Here is a 23,527-nt window from a genome sequence, read left to right as displayed (position 1 = left end):
TTGATCCTTTGAACCAACCTGAAAGATCCTCAGGAGTTTTTGGAATTTAAATGTTCTGCCTTCTCTTCCTTAGTGTACTGGTTGGAAGACAACATACTAGACATGATGTCAGACCAAACTTAGAAAGTAGGATATCAATTATGAGGAGCTGAAATAAGATATGCTTAGATATAACATCCATTAAAAATGTACATAATACATATATATCTATGAATTTAATATAAATAAATGCTTACATATACAACACTCATACAATAGTGTATATATGTACATATATAGACATTATGACTATACATTTATAGATATAAATCTGTATGTATCATTATCAAATCTTTCTTCATATCTATTCACATATTTATTCATCCATTTACTAATTCACACAATAAGACAAAAGTTATTAAGAACTGACCATCTTCTAGGCAGATACGTTAGCCACATAATATCTGTTATGCATATTATAATTGGGCTTATAAATGGACTGAGAAGTTCCACACTGAGCAAGTAATTATAAGAATAAGGTGTTAGCCAGTTCAAAGCCACCCTTAGCAACTTAGAGAGGTCCTAAGCAACTTAGCAAGACTCTGTCTCCAAATTAAAAAAATAAAATAAAAAGGGCTAGAGATGTGATTCAGGGGTTAAGTACCCCTGGGTTCAATCCCCAATACAAAAAAAAAAATTTAAAAATAAAGAATGAGGTGCATTACGAGAAAGCAGTTTGTTTAAGAAGCATAAAACAGTGGTCCTAATTTAGTCCCAGGGGTTTAGAAAAACCTTCCTGGATAAATTGATATAAAGCCTTCGGCTTGAAAGATGAGTGGGAATTAGGTAAAGAGCTACAAAGGGTCTGAAATGCATGTCTTCCTAAGAATCTACATTAGTCACAGTACTTGCTGACATCAGGTAAAAAATAGTGTCAAATCCCTGCCTTTGCAGCAGCCATCCAAGGGCACAACTCAGCTACAGTAAGTTCATTGAGTGATTGAACTAAGTCCAATAATTAAATATTGCAGGAAGAAAGCAAAGGGATGCAAATACCTGACATGCTTGACTCCATTCCAGATTTTTGTCTATGAGGAGGGATAAACTCAGGCAAGGTGAAGCCAAGGAAAATGTGCTGACCTCTCCTTTTGGCAGTCAAGAACTTTTGAAACCACTGGCAACAAGGTTACATAAAAACAAGCAAACAGTCTAAACTAATTCACAAAATTCTAAATACATTCCAATTATCAAGCTAAAATTTAAAAACTGATGGGATTTTTACCTTGAGAGAGTCAAATATTAAATGGTGACTGTGTGTGGTAATACTAAGCCTAACTTAGTAACTCATCCTGATACGTCCTCAGTGGGACTCCAGATCATTTCTTTTTTTAAAACAATTTTCCAAAAGAACATTTGACTAAGTTTTTAATCCTTAATTTCCACATTTAAGGCAGTTTATTATGTTAATAACTGTTTTTAAAACCCTTTTACCTCTAATCCTTGATCTGAATGGCTCTCACTGGTTTTCCTAGTCTTATCCAATTAATCTGTTCCAATAGTTTTTCTTTCATAAGCCCATTTTTCACTGGCTTTACTGCATTTCTCTTAGACTTGCTTTCTCCTCTCATTGTGCCAGACTGCTTTGTGGTCTTGTCTTTCTGCAGTACACATTTCCTTCCTTCTTTTCTTTTGCCACGAATGCTGTGTTTTTCCATGAATTTTCCCAGGATTCTGGTTTTTCTCAATTTTTTCCTCTCCTTATTTTCTGGGTTATTTGATTTTTATTTCCATCTTCTTTATACTAACTTATTTCTTCTTACTTTTTTGGCACATAGAAGTATTTTCCTATTTTTTTATGCCTGCCATATACATTACTGCATATGTCAAATAAGCTGATACTTGTACCACTGGGAGAAAATCCCAACTCTGTCATCACTCCCGGCTGCATAGAAATCATTGAGTTTCAATGATCAGTGACTATTTGGCCATTTTTATACTCAATAATTTATGTTTGAAAATCTTACATGCAGTTGATAATCCATATCTGTGGGTCCCTCATCTATGGATTCAACCAATTGCCCTATGGAAGTTTTATATAAGGCAGTAAGATCATGAGTTCAAAGCCAGCCTCAGCAATAGCGAGGTTCTAAGCAACTCATTGAGACCCTGTCTCTAAATAAAATACAAAATAGGGCTGGGAATGTGGCTCAGTGGTTGAGTGGCCCTGAGTTCAATCCCCAGTACAAAAAAAAAAAAAAAAAAAAAAAAACTTAGTGGAGAAAAAGTTTATTTGGAGCTCACAGTTTATTCAGGGCATCCATAGTTGGCCAGGTTCATTGCTCTGGGACCAAGATAAAGCAGCACATCATGGGAGAAGGGCCCCAGGAAGGGAAATTGCTAAGCTATGGCAGGATCAGGAAGCAGAGAGAAACAGGGTGGTTTGGAGGTGGCACAGAGAAGATGCATCTTACCAGGTACATCCCCAGTGACCCACCTCCTCCAGTCATGTCCCACCTGCCTACAGTTACTACCCAATCAGTCCATTCAGACGAGAATGGACTGCTTAGGTCACAACTCTCATAATGCAATCATTTTACCTCTGAATATTCCTGCATTATCAAGAGATTTTGGGGGATACGTAATATCCAAACCGTAACATATACCTAACCTGTGCTGATCACTTTATATATATCATCTCTCATCCTAATTACACTTATGAAATGTAAGTATCATAAATGAAAAAAGTGAATTTAAATGTCTTGCCAAAACTCAACCAATTGATCTAGGGTAGAAGTAAGACTCATGCTCAGGATGCAAGTCATAAAAAGACCCATCCCCTGGTCTCCATCTAAGCAACTCAGTTGATTTGCACCACATCCCATCTCCATTCTCCTCTAACCCATCAGAAGTCCAAGCCTCAGATCATATACCATTACATAAACATCCCATCAGTCCATCTGCATGAAAATACTTTCTCCAATCTGACCCCATCGGCCACCCTCCCCAGTTTTTCCTTGGTGCCTACAGAATGCCCCAGCATTCTCAAACTCTTCTCTGAAACTTCCTTCATTTCCTGCACTAGCTAAAACCTTGCTGTCCCCTGAGATTCCTGCTTCCTCTGTGAACTTTCCAAGAGAAAACTCTGCTTCCAAACCCCTAAATACTTCAGGCCCTAGAGAGGGACCAGGTTTCCTTGCTTCTCATTGCCACACTCATTGTGTGTGGGAGTGGGGAGATAAAGGGAATTGAACCCAGGAGTGTTTTACCACTGAGCTACATCCCCAGTTCCATTTATCTACCTATACATCTATTTATTTATTAGACAAGGTCTTACTGAAGGTTCAAGAATGGCCTCGAATTTGTGATTCTTCAATTCTCCTGCTTCAGCCTCCAGAGTAGCTGGCACTATAGGCATGTGCCACTACACCTGTCCACTTATCTTTTGTCCTTCAAAGCCCATAAGTCCCTTGAAACTCAGGTGATCAGAAGTCACCACTCATTACCACTGTTGGTGCTATGATTTGTCAACCTCCTGGTTAATTGCTCTCAGTATTAACAAACATGAGAACCTGGCTGCCCTTCTTTCTGCCACTACCATTCCTCTCTTAATTCTTGTTGGAAGATTTATTCTACACCTGGTTTTTTGGTCCATGTCTTCTTCCTTCATCCCAATAATCTCTTCTTTCACTCCACCTTAACCCTTCACTCGCATTGTCATATCTTAGATTTGTTTATCATTTTATAAAGTAACCCATCCATATTTATCTATGTGACTTGAACAAATTGTTTAATGCCTCATTCTTAATTTCTTCTGTAAAATGGACTTGTCTATGGTTCCTAACTTGGAGAGCTGTCATAGAGTCTGAATGAGTTCATGAGTGTAACCTCCTAGTACATTGCCTACAGGTGGGTACTCAGTGACAGTTACTCTTATTGTTATTATTATTCCTGTTACCACCTGAAAATTCTCCATCCTAAATGTCTCATATCTAAATATCACTTTCCACTCATTTCAGCTAACTTTCTCTAGTTCTCACCACATATCAAGTCTCTACACGCATGGAGCCCTCTGACTGATTTTCTCTACCACATTTTTACTATTACCACCCAGAACATGTCCTTCCTCTCTTCTTAACCCAGTTTAACCTCTGACACCCAGCACAACAACCACTCCTTCACAAACACCCTTTGCTGCAGTTGGTCTTTCTTCCCACGGTCAAACTTGCTTAGAATTTCCAAACATTTACTTACTCCATGCCCTCAGAACAGCAGCTAAAAATAGTCTGAGAAGAGTTGTACAATCAGGACAACAGCTTACATCTCAAACTTAAGACCACAATTGTAAAATAGGCATTTAACAAAGTCATACAATCCTTATACACAGCCTGGTCCCTTCTCTTTCCCTCTCTTCTTCTATCTCCAGTACCTCAACTCCTGTACTATCAGATGTTGACTGCACCTCATGGTTCACCCAGTATTCTTTACTACTACTACACCACTCTTAAAAAACAGGGACAGCATCCATACCTGTCTTTGCCCCTGTTAGAGTGGAATAAGCATCCCCCTTCCTGTGGAAGGCCAACATCTCCATTGCGTGAACAGAGGAGCTGTCATCCTCTCCCTGAGATCTGTATGCCTACAGTTAACCCCTCCCCAACTTCTTGACAAGTACATATCACAGGTGTTCTTACAGCTGTATTTTTCTCATCATTCCCTGAAAATTCAAATGCTACCCCACTTAGGCATGTACTACTATTTTGAAAACTCCCTCAATTCTATTGCTTTACATAATTTATTGCACTGTCAGCAGCAGGCATTATCTTAGCCATTGTTTCCACTCTTATTTTCTTTGCATTTGAATGAAAGTTAGCTCCATCAGGGGAAAAGATTGTGTCTCATTTCACTGTAACCCCAGGTCCTTGAGGCAGTACCTGGCACAGTACAAGTATACAGCGAACCTTTTAATATAACTGATTCAAAATCTGGTGTTCTTTCTACTACAGTAGACTAATTCCCCACCAAAGGTGATCTTAAGGTGGGGGAAATGCTGAATGAGGATGCTCTTTGCTATGACAGAGCTCACAAGTCCCCAAGGCACTGTGTTGAGAGAAAAGAATGGAGACCATAAAAATAAGACTAGCTGGAGAGAGAGCTCTGATCTCAGAAGATTTTACTTACAGATGGGCAGAGATTACATAGAAATATTGTATGGAAAATGTCTGTGCACATAGTTTCAACTAAAATGAAAATGCCTTCAGATATTTGACTCCTAAGGGAAGTAGCAGGGTGCTACAAAGCTGAGTTTTTGATATCATCAACCAAAAAGCTGAGAGTGCCATAGTCAACCACATGTTTCAACAGAATGGCCATTGGAATTTCATTAACAGTATTCATTTCAAATGGTTATAATAGGATAATTGGACAAAAAGATCCCTTTGGACTTGAACTTGGCAGAAAAAGGCTTTCCCCAGAAGATATTTTCACCCATATTTGAATTACATAAGTGTCAAAATATGTCATTTGGAATATGATATTTTTCAGTTCATACAAAAATACATTTTGGAGATAATTTTTATAGAATACAGAATATGTAATTAATTAGCTCTATTTCTAAGTAAGAAAAATAGGGCACATATGTGCATTCTGCTGTGACAGCTAAACACTCTAATTTTTCAATCTAATTCAGTTTGTCATTTCTAACCATTCTTCATTGTTAAAGATAGTTATAATAAAAATAGTAGCTGTCAAAGAAGCAAACTAATTCACCAATTTTACCAGACATAGAACATCTCATTTTTAAAAATTGTTTTGGAAACTTGCCATTTCTTTTGGTCTGATTCTAACAGGAGATGTATTTCTAATTTGCATTTTTATTCTCAAGATTTTAATGATGTTAACTTACTTTAACTCACCAATCAGGGTAATAGAAATAGTGGATAGACAGGAATGTGATAAAGCAAACACCTTAATATATTCAGTGTAGAGTATAGGTGGTGGGTGCTTGAGTATTTGTTGCACAGATATTAGAATATCTCTATTTCTTTAAATTTTTCCTAATAAAGTATCACAATCAAATTAGAATCAAACTATTGTGATATTCCTTATGTAACAATTTTTAGTTCTCTGCAGATTATCCTTGGTTCCGATGGTATGGATTTGTTCAACCAAAAGTTATGGATGATAAAAATCTTGATATATTTTATAATCAATGGAAATAAAATTTAATGATATTGACTCTCCATAATTTTCTGGTGTTTAAAGAACAATTTGCCTTAAGGTTTATAAGGATGAAATAGCATCATATATTTGAAATTGTGTTAATGGTTAAACGTGCAAACACTTATTTAATATACATGGCAGTAATGTTGGATAAAGGGATCACTCTGTTTTGTAGATGAGGACTCTGAGACTCAGGAATTTGAAGTAAGTTGTCCAACATCACAGACAGTGGCAAATTTGGGCTTCAACCCATGTCTGTTTGACCCAAAATTGTACTCTCATCACACCCTTACTTTGAAGACTTGTCGGTTATTGAAAATGAGTCAGAATGCCCACATTACTTGATTTATTTGTCTTTAGCAGAACACTTATAATTTCTCAATTGTTTTACTATAAGAATGTTATTAAATTCTCCACATAATTTGATACAGAATCTTTGAACTAGTAGAATCCTCAGAAATCATCTCCTACAAACCCCCTTAGTTGCCAGAAAGAGAAATAAAATACAGTTGGGGTAAGTAATGTATTCAGTACCATATAGTCTCTTAGCAGAGTTGGGAAAGACTTACCTGTCTCTTCCATTGCATCATAATGCTATTTTAATATAAAATAAAAATTAGGGATATAAGTTAAATTGATCTGATTATTTGACTAAGTGCCACATTGAGTCTGGTCAGCAAACTTGTCTGCTGAGATGCCTTGATTTTTCCTGTCAATTTCAATTCCTGGTTTAGTTCATTAACCTAGAATACATTTAGTACAACTTCTGCAAGCCTAATCCTTTTACCCCTGACCTTGTTGTGGCCCTGTTCCATGGGCAGATGGATATAGAAGAGCAGAAGAGTAAGCAAATAAATAATGCTTTTTTTCAATAGTATGGCTCTTCTTTTTTAAACACAGGTGAAGTTATGTCATGCTAAGTAATTTCAATAATGTATTTAAAATTTTCATGGAAATTATAATTTTCTAATGAGCAAATTTAAATTAGAAATCACAATGACCATGCTGATAGGATTTAGGAACACATTCCAAAGCAACTTCATGATAAATATGTTACCAGGGTTTCAACTATATTACACAGTAACTCTTAGATGTGTTAGAATGTGTTTGTATTGATACTAAACTTATTGAACATTAAATCAAAATCCTATAAATTTTTATTCATCCCCCACCAAGAAGACTTCTCCATAAATGTGATCTGTTGACAGTTCTGAAAAATGGCACAGCAAATATAGAGAAACTCATAAACAGACACTTTCAGAGAGAAATGGAAATACTTAAATCTCCTCTTACTTGCTTCTAAGTGCTGGAACTTCTCACCAGTGAACATGATTCCTTGTGGCAGAGAATAGTAAAGTAAAATAGTAAAAATAGTCCACTGATGCCAGGACTTTCCCTCAGGATCTAGTGACATATTCCTCATCTGGATGATGAAATGGAAGAGGAGATCAAGGAAGACAAAGTGAGCTTCCAGTCAGAGTGGTCAAGGGACAGGTCTCATCAGCCAGAGAGTTTTAGGGATGGCAGTGCATACAGCGCCCTCCTAGTTCATGGCCACGGTTAGAAGCCTAATGAATATTATTTATCTAAGCCTTCCTCTGGCCTCTCCCTTGTCTAAACTTGAGGACTCGTTGCCTTGCACTGTGCTCTTGCTTACATACCACCTTTTCCATTTTGATGGTGAAGGTCATATCTGTCTTGAAGGAGAAGATGTCCTCGGAATCAATTATTTGGATTCTAAAGCCGTTTTGTTTGGTTTCAAGTCCTTCTCTGATTTCACTAGATTGCGATATCAGCCAACTGCGCTTCAACTTCTTCATTTTTATATATTGGAGCGGTTGTCAAAAGGAATATATATATATACTCTTCTAAGTCACGTGTGTGTGTGTGTGTGTGTGTGTATACACACGTATGTGACTTAGAAGAGTGTCTGACACATTAAGATGAAAGTCCCCAATAAAAGTAAGTTACTATTATTCTTGTTTTATGGCTTCATAAATGACAAAGAATGGCATAGTAACAAATCGTATTGTTTTTAATTTAATTCTATATATACTTCAGTTTTTCATTAGTGATGAGATGAATTTATACTTCTAAAAAAAAGCCTGAAGGATAAATCAAGGCAAAGCAATAATAAATATAACATTAAAAATATTCCACTAATGCATGGACTTTTTGGAGGATGAGGAAACTTTGGTGCTAATTTTAAATAGAAGAAGGTTCTGTTCATCTTGGAGAAGTTTTTTTAAATGTTGTAAAAAATGACCATGCAGCAGTAATACTTGACCTTCAGGAATTAATTATTCATTTGACTTTCTTCCCCTCTCTGCAAAATGAAGACATTAGACCACACTACTCTTGAAAGATTCAATAAAAGACAAAGGATGAAAATACAATAGAAATGGTTTTAGGGTTCCAATATTGACACATTCTGTCAGCACCAAGTTTAGTGTAACTCTTGGCTATCCTCTCTTGCAATTCATGCTGGTATTTTTTCTGCCCAGCTAGTTTGAGATCAGAAACTGTTCATTCATTAACTAATTGTGAGGGATATGAATAAACAAATAGCTCAATAAATATTATGGATCCACAAAAAAAATGTCTACATGGAATACAAGGAGAGCTTGAAAGAACGAGACTGTTTATATTACCAGATGGTACTGCTAAAGAAAATTTCCATAAAGAAAGTAAATATAATTTGATTTTATTTATATTCTATTCCCATCAGACCTTTTTACAATGTTTTAAAATAAGCAGATAGCCAATAAAGACTTTCAAAAGATTGTCTTTAAATATGTGCATTATTAAATGCATTGGATATAAGTTCAGTACACATACCCAAACCTTCTTTTTAGCAGATGCACATATCACAGGAGCCTGCCAATCACATTCATTTTCTGATTTCCACTTCATAACACTGTCCATTACATCACAACAGAATAAGTTGCTCATCAAATTATTGGTATCCTGTCCTTCATTTTCCTGATATTTGAAAGCTACCAAATGAAATTTTGTAGGACAGATATGTTAGCAACATACAGTGAAGGAATGATTTCACACCATCCTCTGCAAATTTGGAATGAAGAGAACAACTTCCTCTCTTAAGTAAAATATCTGAAGATATGATTTTTTTTTGAAAGCATACAATGAGGTCTTGGTTATGTGACCAGAGGATGTTCACCCAAAAATAAAAAACAATAAATAAATTACCATGTTTCAGAGTCCAGATATTAGCACTACATGTTTGCTCTTCAACTTACAATAGTCTCTGTTATAGAATGTATATGATTTATGTTATAAGCATAATGCTTGTAAAACCTCTTTATATCATGAAACAGAGCTAGGAAATGAGAAACTTGACACTCAGGAGGGCAAATGAAGATTTTCTTTTTGTCTCCAACAAAGTCATCATTATTAAAACAAAGAATGAATGGAAAAGGAAAAACAAGTTTGAAGTTAGGAAGTCAACCTACTCATGCCTAAGTTCAGATTCATTCCTATTAACTACAACTAGAGTAAACCAAAAAGAGTCTTCCCATTGAGTTTCAAAAACCACTAGGCAGAGTGAAAAAAAGAAGTGAAAGGAATAAGGGAGAGATCAGAGTTTTGACAAGATGAAAGCAGACTGTGTTTTGGAATAAGCCAAGGAGAACAACTTCTAAATCAGAAGCTATGTCCCTAATTTTTGAATTTCATTTTGTTTCTTTTGAGAGTTGATACTGGAAGACATTATAGTGGGCATCTGGAAGTTAGTTTAACAAAAGGAAATAGGGTTTCTTAAGGAGTCTGATAATGAAAGAAAATAAAGAGTTTGGGATATTGGAAGGGAGGGAGAATGCTGACATGGCTTCTTCAGAAATCTTGATCATCTTTAGATGTATATCTTCCATCTTTACTCCTAGAGTCTTACAGAGCAGTAAGTCTTTACCCTCTATTTTGGTTTAAAGTTTATCTAGAAGAACTTCAAATGGGTAGATACCTTGATTCTATTGAACTTCATTTTCGCAACTTGATTTTTTCCCCTTCCATAGTTATAATATGGAGGACGTAACCACATGTTAAAGAAAAACATATTCTAAGTCCTAAAAAAAAAAAAAAAAAAAAAAAAAAAAAAAATCACTGTGATCCAATCATGATAGAAAAGGTGGTTTCTTTTTTTTTTTTTTTATTGTACACAAATGGGATACATGATGTTTCTCTGTTTGTACATGGCGTAAAGGCATACCATTTGTGTAATCATAAATTTACATAGGGTAATGTTTGATTCATTCTGTTATTTTTTCCCTTCCCCCCACCCCTCCCACCCCTCTTTTCCCTCTATACAGTCCTTCCTTCCTCCATTCTTACCACCCTCCTTAACCCTAACCCTAAGCCTAACCCTAACTCTTCCCACCCCACATTATGTATCCTCATCCACTTATTAGCGATATCATTCTTCCTTTGGTTTTTTGAGATTGGCTTATCTCACTTAGCATGATATTCTCCAGTTTCATTCATTTGCCTGCAAATGCCATAATTTTATCATTCTTTATGGCAGAGTAATATTCCATTGTATATATATATACCACATTTTCTTTATCCATTCATCAATTGAAGGACATCTAGGTTGGTTCCACAATCTGGCTATTGTGAACTGAGCAGCTATGAACATTGATGTGGCTGTATCTCTGTAATATGCTGATTTTAAATCCTTTGGGTATCGGCCAAGGAGTGGGATAGCTGGGTCAAATGGTGGTTCCATTCCAAGTTTTCTAAGGAGTCTCCATACTGCTTTCCAGAGTGGCTGCACTAATTTGCAGCCCCACCAGCAATGTATGAGTGTACCTTTCTCCCCACATCCTCGCCAACACCTGTTGTTGCTTGTATTCTTGATAATCGCCATTCTAATTGGGGTGAGATGGAATCTTAGGGTGGTTTTGATTTGCATTTCTCTTATTACTAGAGATGTTGAACATTTTTCCATATGTTTGTTGATTGCTTGTAGATCTTCTTCTGTGAAGTGTCTATTCATTTCCTTAGCCCATTTGTCGATTAGATTACTTGCATTCTTGGTGTAGAGTTTTTTGAGTTCTTTATAGATTCTGGAGATTAGCGCTCTATCTGAAGTATGATTGGCAAAGATTTTCTCCCACTCTGTGGGCTCTTTCTTCGCATTGCTGATAGTTTCCTTTGCTGACAGAAAGCTTTTTAGTTTGAATCTATCCCAGTTATTAATTCTTGCTTTTATTTCTTGTGCTATTGGAGTCCTGTTGAGGAAGTCTGGTCCTAAGCCGACATGTTGAAGCTCTGGACCTACTTTTTCTTCTATAAGATGCAAGGTCTCTGGTCTGATTCCGAGATCCTTAATCCATTTTGAGTTTAGTTTCGTGCACGGTGAGAGATATGGGTTTAGTTTCATTCTGTTGCATATGGATTTCCAATTCTCCCAGCAAGAAAAGGTGGTTTCTTTTTTGACAGGAATCCTTAACTACATTACTGGGGAGATTTCCTGGGTGGTGAGCAGGCTGCCAGTCTCTTGCTTCCTTTCTTTCCCATTTCATCTCCAGTGTGGCAAGCCACAGTCCCATGCTTGCTAGCAACAGGGAGTACAGCAGGTGGCAGCAAGGCGCCGTTGCACTTTCCAAACACTGATCAACAAATTATTTCCAAGCCAGCAGAAGCCAGAAGGAATGAAGTAAAAGATGGTTGTTGATTTGTTAGTTCTGTGTTCTCCACCTCTTATTCTGTCTACTTTTCTACCCTTCCTGGTGATGAAGAAACACATCTCACAGAAGCACAGCAAACTGGAAACAAGAGGGGAGGAAAGCCCGGGTTTGGCTGTACAGAATGAACTGGACTTCAGCCTAAAATGACCTAGTGAGGTGGGGCATCCTTGTCATGGCAGATCTTCTTTGGCCTTCATGGGCGGTTGAGCAATTCCTTGGACCCACATCTGTGAATGCTAATCCAATACCAAGTACTTTGCAACATTATTCCATCCACTTTGTAACTATCAACTCTGCAGAAGTTTCACGTGGGGTTACAGGTAGCAGAAAAGACCTGGGAGCTGACTGCACTCAGCCCAGAAGCTGAGAGATAAGCCTGGATGTTACTAATTCTGACTTGGCAAACCACATCAGAGCTGTCAAAAAGGCTCTGTACTGCTCTGAGCTCCTGCCTTTAAACTTGCCCTGTTTAGTTCAGCTCAGAAGCCTGGAATTTGTGAAGGTAAACAACTCTTATCCCATGGATAAACTGGATAATGCAATTTAAAATACAGATGTGTATTCTTCAGACAAACATAACTGCCCTGACATTAATGGGGCCATTTATCTTTGTTGAAGTTGGTAAGCCATAAGCACCATCCATGATGTTGGGATTTGGGGATTTGACTAGGTTTGGATTTCAAGTGACCAACAGGAACAATGGGTGTGAGATGAGACAGATTCTCTTATCTTTTGGTGTTATTAGATAACTTATCTCCTTTTGCTTTGAGCTAATATCTGGATGATAAATTTCTTCTTTTGTGCTTTTCAGAATTTAACAGATTGAGAGCCCAGCTTATTCTTTATAACCAGCAGATTGTACTTAGGCAGATCATTCAGTTTTGAATCAGATGTTACAAAACTGGGTTATCTACGTGTAAATTTTTTACAAGACTGACCCCATAAGAAATTGTGATTATAAATCCTAATATTAACTCCCTGAGTTCAAAAGGTTTAAAATAATTTCATTCATTATGAATGGCATCTGTAACCTTTACGTGTTCCTTGCTGGTTCATTGACTTGAAGTTTAGTGTTTTTGTATGAAATTGGCCTTAACAATCTTAGGTTATCTCTTCTCAGAAACAGGGCAATCATCTTAACAAGAATGCAGCTGATGGATTTCCAAATATTGGGTTCATAGAAAGAACACTATACACTTTCAAAGTTCATTTAAAAACACGTTGAAATACATTTTCAAGTGAAGCAAAGTTTAGATGTTCACAACTGCTTAAATTTTTAGCAAAAGTTGGAAGTGAGTGAGAACATTTTCCTAAAGTAACTTTCCCTCCTTGCCTCATTAGTGGGATGAGCTATTTAGCTAAGTCTCTGATTTCCCAGCAGGAACATTAACTGATTAGGAAAATGTTCTAGCTAAATGATTGATTTCCTTCTAGGCTTCTACACAGATTATGAAATAATAAAAATGTGAAGCTATTATCAAAAAAGCAAAAAAATGTCATGTCATCAAGAGGTTCCCTAGTAGTCTCTCAAAATGTTTTAAAACACTTTGAAGAATTTAACTTTCAAACTTTGAATTTTATCCCAGTCCACTGTCCTCTGGCTGAACTGTTGATAAATCATCTCCCCTGGAGAACTTGGTAGGAAAGCCATGAGTGACCCATGGCTGGTATCTTTGGCTAAACCAATTATAAACTTGGTGAATATTGTCAGGCTCTGGCTACCTGAGTGGCTTTGTGGTCTTGATCTGATCAAAACTGAGTATCAATTAAGGGGGCTAGATCTTTGTTTAGTAAATGGAATATAGTAACTCCAATTTCCAACATCCTAAAAAGCTCCCTAAAGCCGGCAAACAAATTCTCCGTACACTGAAGATTATATTGCTTCTACAATTGAATTGAAGTATGGGAAGAAATAGCCTTTAAAATAACCTGAAACTATTACTGTGTGTAAGAATGGGAGGATAAAAACAGAGGATTTTCCAGAGTCTATCAGCATAAAAGTCCTAAACAGCACACAATTCGTATGAATTCCTTTGAGCTAAGGAAGTTGAGGATGTTTGACAGAGAAGGGGAAAAATGAGTATTTTAAAAGCTTCCCAGGAACAGATAGGAGTTGAGACAAAAAAAAAAAAAAAAAAGAAAAGAAAAGAAAAGAAAAATCCTCAAACCACTGGAGCAGGCAGACACTGTTCTGCCAGCACTTAGAAGAGTAAGATGAGAGGCCCGTCACTGATTCCTGCTTTTCTGAAAGTCACCCAAACCTAGACAAGAACAAAATAAAAAACATGAAATGCGGAACAACTTGATCCCATTACTTTGAATGAGTTAGAGGCTAAAAAGAAATGCTGGTAGTTTAGGCAAGCAGCAGAGGCCTAAAACTCCAGTACTTCATATAAAACACAGAGACTGGGTGTGTTCGAAGAAAAAGCAATTGCAATTTCAGTGGTTCTTAACCTTTTGAGAGCATCGGGTTGTTTTGAGAACCAGAAAACTATACATCTTTATCCCAGAAATATAAACACATGTACTTAAACATGATTCTGTCTTTGGTTCTTGAAATTCCACTGATAGAATAATTACTTTGCCTGTAGAACAGATTACCCCTGTCTAGCATGATTTCTGTGTTCATGTTTTTCTTACTTTTTTCCTCCTTTCTTCTTCTTTCTTGTAATGAGTTTTACAAATCCTTGAAAATGTAGAGTGAGGGAGGCTGATCAGTATTAGTGATAGATCCTTATCTCCCACCTTCCCTCAAAGAAAAAAATAGACAAATAAAATAGAGAAAATGATGATATACCAAGAAGTGGTAAGTACTAAATGTTCTTCATTGTGAATCCACATTTAAACTCATGGACATTTTACTTCTATTTCTATTGGTGGCATTCAAAAGTCATTAAGATCTTTGAAAAGGATTACACTATCATGTCACTGTTGTGGTTTTACTTAAGACAGTTACCAGGCGTGGAAGGAAACAGTATCTCCAGCCCCTAAAATATTATTTCTCAATCATATTTTGCAGTGGGAATCATCTACTTGTATGGTCACATTTCAGAGGCAGAGGAGAAAAGTTAGAGTGCTTCCAAAGCCAATGAGTTCCAGGGACTTTAAGATGTTAATCTGAACAGGAAGAGTGCAATGACTTACTACTGCCATTCAGAGTAAAAGGAAGAGATTCACATCCCAGAGGGGGAATCAGGGAACTAGAAGCAGAGGTACCAAAACTTTATTTGGCAAATATGAAACATATGCTGTGCCTAGAGCACACATCCAGTTTTTGTGTACGCGAATTTCGTGGCAAAGCAGCAAAAGCCTGCAGAACCATTTAGTTTGTAACTGCTTCTTTGTTTTTCTGCTATGACATGTCCTTACCAAAAGCCAGAATATAAGGATTAGTCAAAATCTCAAAACAAAACAGTAGTGGGCCCTGACATCAGAGCATTGGGAAGTCAATATACCTGTACTGGCATTAGCTGCCAAACCTTGAAAATAAAAAATAAATGAAAAATTCTTTCTCTTATTAATAGAGTTCCTGTTGACATATTGACCAGAAAGGACCCAAAATGATTGCAATCCAACCTCCCCTTTCCTCTCCCTGGCCATGAGTCTGTTTGACATAAGGAAAAAAAGAAACAAAACAAAACAAAACAAAAAACTAGTCCTGAATATTTACCATTTATAGATGGGTTCATAGATTCAGAACAACTAACATAAGAGAGATTTAAGTGAAAATGCATTTTGTGGACATAGATTTCAAGTTAAAACTGAGAACAAAAGAGTTGTGTCCAGTTCTCTGACACTCTGGAGTTAAAACCTAGGACAAATGCTGATTACAAGTCAGCATGATAGATCAGGATAGCTGATATTTGATATGGCCTGCAAAATATGACTGGAAATTAAAAGAAGCATGGCCAAATAAGATGTTAGTTCTGATTGCCAGCTAAGGTGTTTTCTCATCTTTTCTCCTTGTACAAGCTAAAGAAGGAATTAGGTTTGAAGCTGTGAAAACTTAAACAAATGTTTCCATCCATATATCAGAGAGAACATTCCACCTTTGGCTTTTTGGGATTGGCTTATATCACTTAGCAAGATAGTCTCCAGTTCCATCCACTTACACAATACGGGTGCGGGGAAGAGTAGAAATTAATTGGATTAGAGGAAGAAGAATGAAGGGATGGGAGGGGATATGGGATTAGGAAAGCAGCAGAATGAATCAAACAAAGCTTTACTATGTTCATATATGAATACACCACCAGTAAAACTCCACATCATGTACAACCCCAAGAATTGGATCCAAATTAGAATAAGTTATACTCCATGCATATATAACATGTCAAAATACACTCCCTACTGTCATGTATATCTAAAAAGAACAAATAAATTTTTTTTTTTTTTTTAGAAACTTAACAATTGACACAAATAGTCCAAGACCAAGGCATCTGGTTTGAAGTCCAAGTGTGCATACCACCTTCAGAATGTAGGCTTATTTCCCATTCTGTTTTATTCTAATATCTAAGGGGTGGCTTTGCTTTGGCACTGAATGTTCTTTGTGTAAGAGAGTCCTTCTTGATTCTGCCTTTTTTAGAGAGTATGGAGGTGATTTGCACCTGGAAATTTAGCATCCTTCAGTTGCTTCACAAAACTATAATAAAATTGTGACCTGCTTTTCTTAAAGGTGAATGAACAATTGAAGTATCCATCAGTGAGGCCCTGATTTCCAAGGACAGTGGCATTTTTGATGATAAAAGACAATTCCTATAATTCTAATAAAGGCTCTTTTAGTAAAAGTTTGAGCATGAGCAATTTGTTCTGGATGATTCTGTACAGTCATTGTTAGCTTGGAGCTCATTTCCACGCAATAATTATTACAGCACTTGAGTTGATCTGCATATGGGGATTACCTGGTAAGCCAAATAGTGCCCATATTCATCACTGATTGCAGTTATGTTTAAGAATACAGGATTGAGTTTTTATGTTCAGGCTATAATCAAGAAATATTTCTATAGAATACTTTACTTTAACAAGTATGATATTAATTGAATTAATGAAATAATTAAAGAAAGAATTGTATCTTTAAATTTAGGTTTTGGAAGTTAGGGACGTAGCTCAGTGGTAAAGCACTTGTATAGCTTGTGGGAGGCCCTAAATTCCATCCACAGCACTATAAATAATCAGTATCATTATTATTATTATTATTATTATTATTATTATTATTATGGAACTGGACCTTAACTAGAAGTGGTATTATTTCTGGGAATAAAAATCAGAGTCTTTGAAATTAATTAGCATTAAAAAATGGCCTTTCTACTCCATATGAGAACTTTATAAAATAGATAAAAATAAATATATAAATATATATCCTATTTATATGGGGGTATAGGGAATTGAACCCAGGGTCACTCTACTGCTGAACTACATTCTCAGCCTCTTTTAATTTTTATTTTGAAATGGGGGTTGTTCAGACTGGTCTCAAACTTGGGATCTTCTTACCTCAGCCTCCTAAGGAGCTGGGATTACAGCATGTGCCACTGTCCCTGGCTAAAATAATTTTTCATATTTGTTAGTACACATTCTGTAATACTTGTTATGGTTTGAATATAAAATGTCCCCCAAAAGCTCCTGTAAATGAAGAAAAATTCAGAGATGAAATGATTGCATTATGAGAACTGTAACCTAATCAGTCCATCCTAGTTGGAATGGACTAACGGTGGTAACTATAGGCAGGCGGGTGTGGATGGAGGGCCCTGGGGGTGTGCCCTATCAGGATGCATCTTCTTTGTGGCAGTTCCCCATTCCTCTCTGCTTCCTGACCCAGCCATGAGCTGAGCAGCTTTCCTCCACTGGACCCTTCCCCATTGATGTGCTGCCTCAACTTGGGCCCAGAGAAATGGAGTCATCCACCTATGGAATTAAGACCTGTGAGACCCAAATAAACTTTTCCTCCATTAAGTTGTTCTTGTCAGTTATTTAGGTCACAGCAATGAAAAACCTCACTAAAACACAATTATATGTATACATATTAGATATAAACATACAATTATATAACATATTTTTTTCTCACATTACTCATATTTTGGTTAAATGTTCATTGAAATATAATACACTCAAATTGCACAAATGAAACGGGCAGCTCAATGATTTTATACAAAGTGAATATGCTGTGAAACACAAACAGATTATGACAGAAAATACCCTAGAACCTCCCTAATGTCTCTTCACCATTATTATCTTATAGAAAAAGGGAACACCTCTTTTACCTCTATCTTCATAATTTTTCCTCTTAAAACTTCATAAAAATGGAATCATTTATTCCCTTAACATTATCTCTGTAAATGTAAAGGTTTTGTTGTATATGACTTATATGTTCTTTTTCATTACTATTTAGTATTTAATTATGTCTTCCATTATGTCAATATAACAAAATTGATCTGTTCAATGGGTTTCTGGTATATATTCTAGTTTTGAAGAATTAAAAATAAAGCTACAATAAACATTTTTGTATATGTCAATGGAATTACTGGGTCATACTTTATATATGTACCCAATTGTGTAAATACTGTTATTCAGCTTTATGTCACTTTGACAACATGCCTGAGATAACCGACTTAAAAGGAGGAAAGGTTTATTTTGGCTCACGGTTAGAGGTTTTCAGTTCATGGTCACTTGGTACTGTTACTCTGGGTCTGTGGTAGCACAATACATTCAGGGGGAGCAAATATTGAAGGAGGCCTGTTCATCTCATGGCAGCTGGGAAGCAAGAGAGAGAATAAGGTCCCGGGGTCTCAATATCCCTTCAAGGTCAATGTCACCAATAACCTAACTTCCTTCCACCAGGCCTCGCCACTTAAAGGTTCTATCACCTCCCAGTCATGCCACCTACTGGGGATTAAGTCTTTAACACATGGGTCTTTGGAGGGCATTTCAGATCCAAACTACAGAAAATACTCAAAATGTTTTCCCAAGTGACATTCCCAATGCGTGCCCTCGGCAGGTGTGAAACTCCCACTGACTCCATAACTTTTCCAATGCTTGCTGTTGCCTTTTTTTTTTGTCACTGTGGTAGATGTGCAGTGCAATTAATTACATCAAGTATTGCATTTTTCTCTGTTTCCCCTGGCTCTCCTGGAATCACCATCTGACACCCCGTTGTTCTGCTGCTGGACCCCCTTCCCAGTGCTTGCTGAGGGAACTTCCAGCCATGTTTGAGGGAGGAAACAGCTTTCGCTTTCCTTTGTTGTAATAAATTTCAGGTTAAATGGTTAGGTGATGACAGCTCCAAAAATGAGTTTGAAAATATTCCCGCATTTTCTATTCTCTGGAGTAGTTTCTGAGGGATTGACATTATTTTATCCTGAGATGTTGGAAGGACTGATGAGAAAAGGAATCTGGGCCTAGAGTTGTGCGTTGGCAGGGGGTAGGGATGGTAGAAAGGCTTGCAAGTACAGGTTCCCTTTTAAATAGGTAGTAGATTTTTCAGTTTCTTTTTCCTCTTATTTTGATTTTAATGAATTTTCCTGGTTATTGGAAGGATTTTTTCTATTTGACCATAACTCTTTACATTTTGTCACAATTCATTCATTATATCCTTTAATTAACCTCTTTAATAAGAAGAATCTGTATTTTAGAAATTGGAACTTTTCTCTTTTTAATGTCAATATTCTCAGTAGTTTATATGAGAATTTTCAGAGAATCAACTCTTGTCTTGATTTTCTGTAAAGTACATTAACTTTCATTGAACTCTGCTATTAGCCTTATTATTTTATTTCTTATTTTTTCTTTGTTTAATATACTGTCATAGCCTAGCTTATTTGATGAATAATAGATCAATGCTTTTTAGCATTACTGCTTTTATAATATATGCATTTGTATTTCCTTGTATGCCTTCAGTTGTATTTCACAAGTTTTATATCTTTTTCATTATCATTCATTTCAAAATGTTTTCTAATTTACTGATAGTCTCTTATTTTGATGCTGTCTTCAATCCATGGGCCATTTAGAAATATATTGCATCATTTTTAAATATTTGTGGATTTTCTTCTTGCCTATCAGAAGATTCAACTGAAGACTGGTATTTATGAAACTCCTCTGCTTTGGCATGCTCTAAACTCCTATATCTGTCTTTATAGCACCACAGGGTTTCCACAATCTCTACTCAGCTCTTCAGCCTCCCATGATTCTCTTGCCAGATCTACATACATATTACAAATTAACAAAAAACTTTGAGGGAGAATATGTAAATAGGATTTCACGCTCAAGTTCCCGAGGTTTCGTTTTTCTCTCCAGGATCTGACTTCATAGCAAGTAAGTGTGTTGAATAAGTATTAATTGTGACTCTCCATCCTAGGGAGAGGGCTCCAAGTCCCATATGCTGCTCTGCATTTGGCCTTTAGTTCATGTGCTGCAAAGAGATATGGGAAAAACAAGGAAAATGTGGTACTCAGTTCAATGTGCTTCTCTTGTCTCTCAAGTTCTAAGCTTTCTGAAGCCATCAAGCATCTGTTTTTGTATTTTATCCAGGTTTTATAATGGGTTCTAGTGTAAGAGTTAGTTAGAAAGAAGCTGTCATCATGGTAAAAGGCAGAAGTCTCTCTTTAACCATTTAAACCTACCAAAATATGATAGATTTGATTCTTATTTAGAAAGTTCCAATCCCTCTCCTAACTACTGTGGCAGGAAGATGTTTCCTTTTCACTTGGCCTTGTGAGTTTCTTTGACTTTGGGGACATTAGCAGACATGAGGCAAGCAGGGACTTCAGATACATTGGCTTGGCTCAGCACACCCTCCCGGTCTTTTGCCATGGCATTGGAGGAACTTGCCTAGTTGGCCTGCTGCTGAGAGAAGGATGAGAAACATGTGCTCAGCTTCCTCGCCAGTCCACAGACACGCAGCTAAAAGCATCACTGCCCAACTGTGCCTCAGCTAGATAGAAAACCCAAGCCACCCCACAGACTCATAGTGACCACAAAGAGCAGAGCCGCCCTAGTCCAGTGGTATATTCTTGAGAATAAATTTTTGTGGTTGTAAGAAATTGATTTGGTGGTGGGGAGGTATTATGTAGCATTATTTTGACAGTGCAAAAATACTGATACACAGGCACTTGAAGAAGCTTATTAACTGTCTTCCCTCCCACCTACAGCAGAATTAGCTTCCAGAACATACTTCAGAAACTCTCATGGCTATACGTGAGTTTAATAGTTCCACACCTACCACCCCACCCCTACTCCCCCACCTTTTTCTTACTTAATACTGGAAAGCATTGGTTATTTTTAGGTAACCTGAATTCTAAAGACACAAATATTAATAGAGATGTTTTCATCAGTTTTTTTTTTTCTCAATAAATGGAAAGAGTTGGGACTCAATGTATAAGATTCATCAGTTCCAAACAACCATCAGACAATAAATGAGCTGGACAAAAAGATAGCAAGACAATCTTTAGTGTTGCTAACTTTTAAATCAAATGAGAAGTTATTGTTCTAAAACAGTATGAAAATTGTTTCAATATATGCATATAGATTAGTTGTACTAGCATAAGTCCAACCTTAACTTGTGGGTGTAGAAAAGTCCAAACCAAAAATGTGGACATATTCTCATTGTTTGTATCATGTCTGAGAATTGCCTAATTTATCATCAAACATCTAATTTTCTCTGATAATTGAAAATAGTGAACTGCCTAAAAGCCAATGAACCACTGTATGCTGTTGGCATGGATATGTTTATGTGGAAAAAAGATCACATTATTACTTGACTTTAACTCTCGTAGCTTCCTTGCATTGAAAAGACTGAATGACACCACAAATACCACAGCAATATTCCATTTACAGGCTAAGTATGTTCAGATCATGGAGTCCCTGAGAAAGATTGCTCACAATAGGCCTCAATATTCCTCAAAGGAATCTAATGCTTTTGCCAAAGCATGGGATTTCCAATGCAAAACAGGGCCACAGGAATCCTAAGTTTCTGGGCTTAAAAAAAAAAAAAAATGCCTGTACAGGTTTGGTTTGTTTGTCTGTGGGAGGTAACTAAGCACATTTAATAAATCATCAATTTGTTTAAAAATTTTTGGTTGTAAAATAACAAAGGACATTTTGAAAGTAAATCTTTTAACCATTTATTAAGAACTCAGAAGAAACAAGCTACCAATATACTTACCTTCTGGTCAACACAAATTGCACTGCAGGTAAATGTCAAATATAAGACAAAGTCCTATAGTCTTAGATTAAAAGAGCTGAAAAGACTCTGAAACAGGGCTGGAGATCAAGTTTCTCGTTCCTTTTCTTTCTTGTACAAGGTCTCACTGTGTTGTCCAGGCAATCCTGCCTCAGCCTCCCAGGGACTGGGGCTGCAGGTGCTTGCCCTCACACCTGTACCTGGCTGAGATCAGGTTTCTTTTTATCTCAGTCAATTCCTTACTATTCCTCCTTATCAATTTTCTTACAAGCATTTTTCTGTTTTCTGGATATAAAAATAATACGTTTGTGTTAAAAATATAGAGGGTCACGTGGTGGCTGGGCTGGGGAAATGGCGCCTTCAGGAGAGAGCTCAGCTTCCGCGGAGGCAGCACAGAGGAAGCACTTAAGACCAGTGAGGTGAGACCAACAGAGGAGAGAGATTCGGTTCTGACGTCCAAAAATCGGATTGAAAGACGACCCGTCCCAGTTCCTCTTATTTCAATTTGAATCCATTTGAGGTTCTTCAGATGGACCTGAAGTGACAGGTGAAGAAATAAAAAAGAGGTTTCAGCAGTTGTCCATATTGGTGCATCCTGACAAAAATCAGGATGGTGCTGACGGAGCACAAAAGGCCTCTGAAGCTGTGGACCAAGCTCACAAGTCGCTACCGGATTAGGAACAGAAGAGGGCGCTGGATGTAATTCAGGCAGGAAAAGAGCACGTGGAACACACTGTGAAAGAGCAGAAAAAACGATTAAAGAAGGAGGAAATGTAGAGGAAGAGGATCCCGAGTTGCTCAAACAAACAGTATTTAAACAGACCGTGAAACTTCGCTGAGCTGGAAATGAAAAGAAAAGAGAGAAGCAAAAGATCACAGATGCACGAAAGGAAACGACAAAGGGAAGCGGAGACCTAAGCTCAAGAGAAAGCCAAACGAGAAAGGGAGTGGCAGAAAAACTCGGAGGAAATCGAGATGGTCGGGTGGACAGCTGTCGAGACTTCCAAGCAAATACAAAGGGGAATTAAGAGAAGAAAAATCGGAGCTTCCTGAGACCACCGAAATTAAAAATGGAGCAGCATGAGTGACCCGGGTCACTCAGGGCCACAGAACCTGCTCCCAGCTCTCCTCCCTGCGCTGAAGGACTCATTCTTTTCCTCCCACCTCCACCCCAACATAGAGTAGTTTTGCTTTTTAGTCCATTTCGTTTTCAATATAATTTAATATGGATCAGAGTAATTCTTTGTATATTGAAATGAGGGGCTCTGTTTAAAAATGACACCCCCACCCGTTTACCCTTAGGAAAACCAGGATTGGAAGGTGCCACCATTGGTGCTGCCTTCTTTCCCACAATCTGTAACTTAACGTCTTGAACTTCACTGAATTGTGATGGTTAGAAACTTCATGTATAGGTTACGGAAATCACCCAATTAAACATATTGCGCACACACACACACAC

At 37.1% G+C, this 23,527-nt stretch overlaps 1 pseudogene; it reads left to right on the top strand.

The window, feature by feature from the left end:
• The first annotated feature begins 22,419 nt into the window (after window positions 1–22,419).
• Window positions 22,420–23,156, top strand: LOC124961459 (dnaJ homolog subfamily C member 8-like; annotated as a pseudogene).
• Window positions 23,157–23,527: the final 371 nt, after the last annotated feature.

The sequence above is a fragment of the Sciurus carolinensis genome, chromosome 12 (assembly GCF_902686445.1).
Source record: "Sciurus carolinensis chromosome 12, mSciCar1.2, whole genome shotgun sequence".
NCBI classification, from domain to species: domain Eukaryota; kingdom Metazoa; phylum Chordata; class Mammalia; order Rodentia; family Sciuridae; genus Sciurus; species Sciurus carolinensis.
The sequence above is the reverse complement of the archived record's forward strand: the minus strand, read 5'-3'. Positions and strand labels throughout refer to the sequence as shown.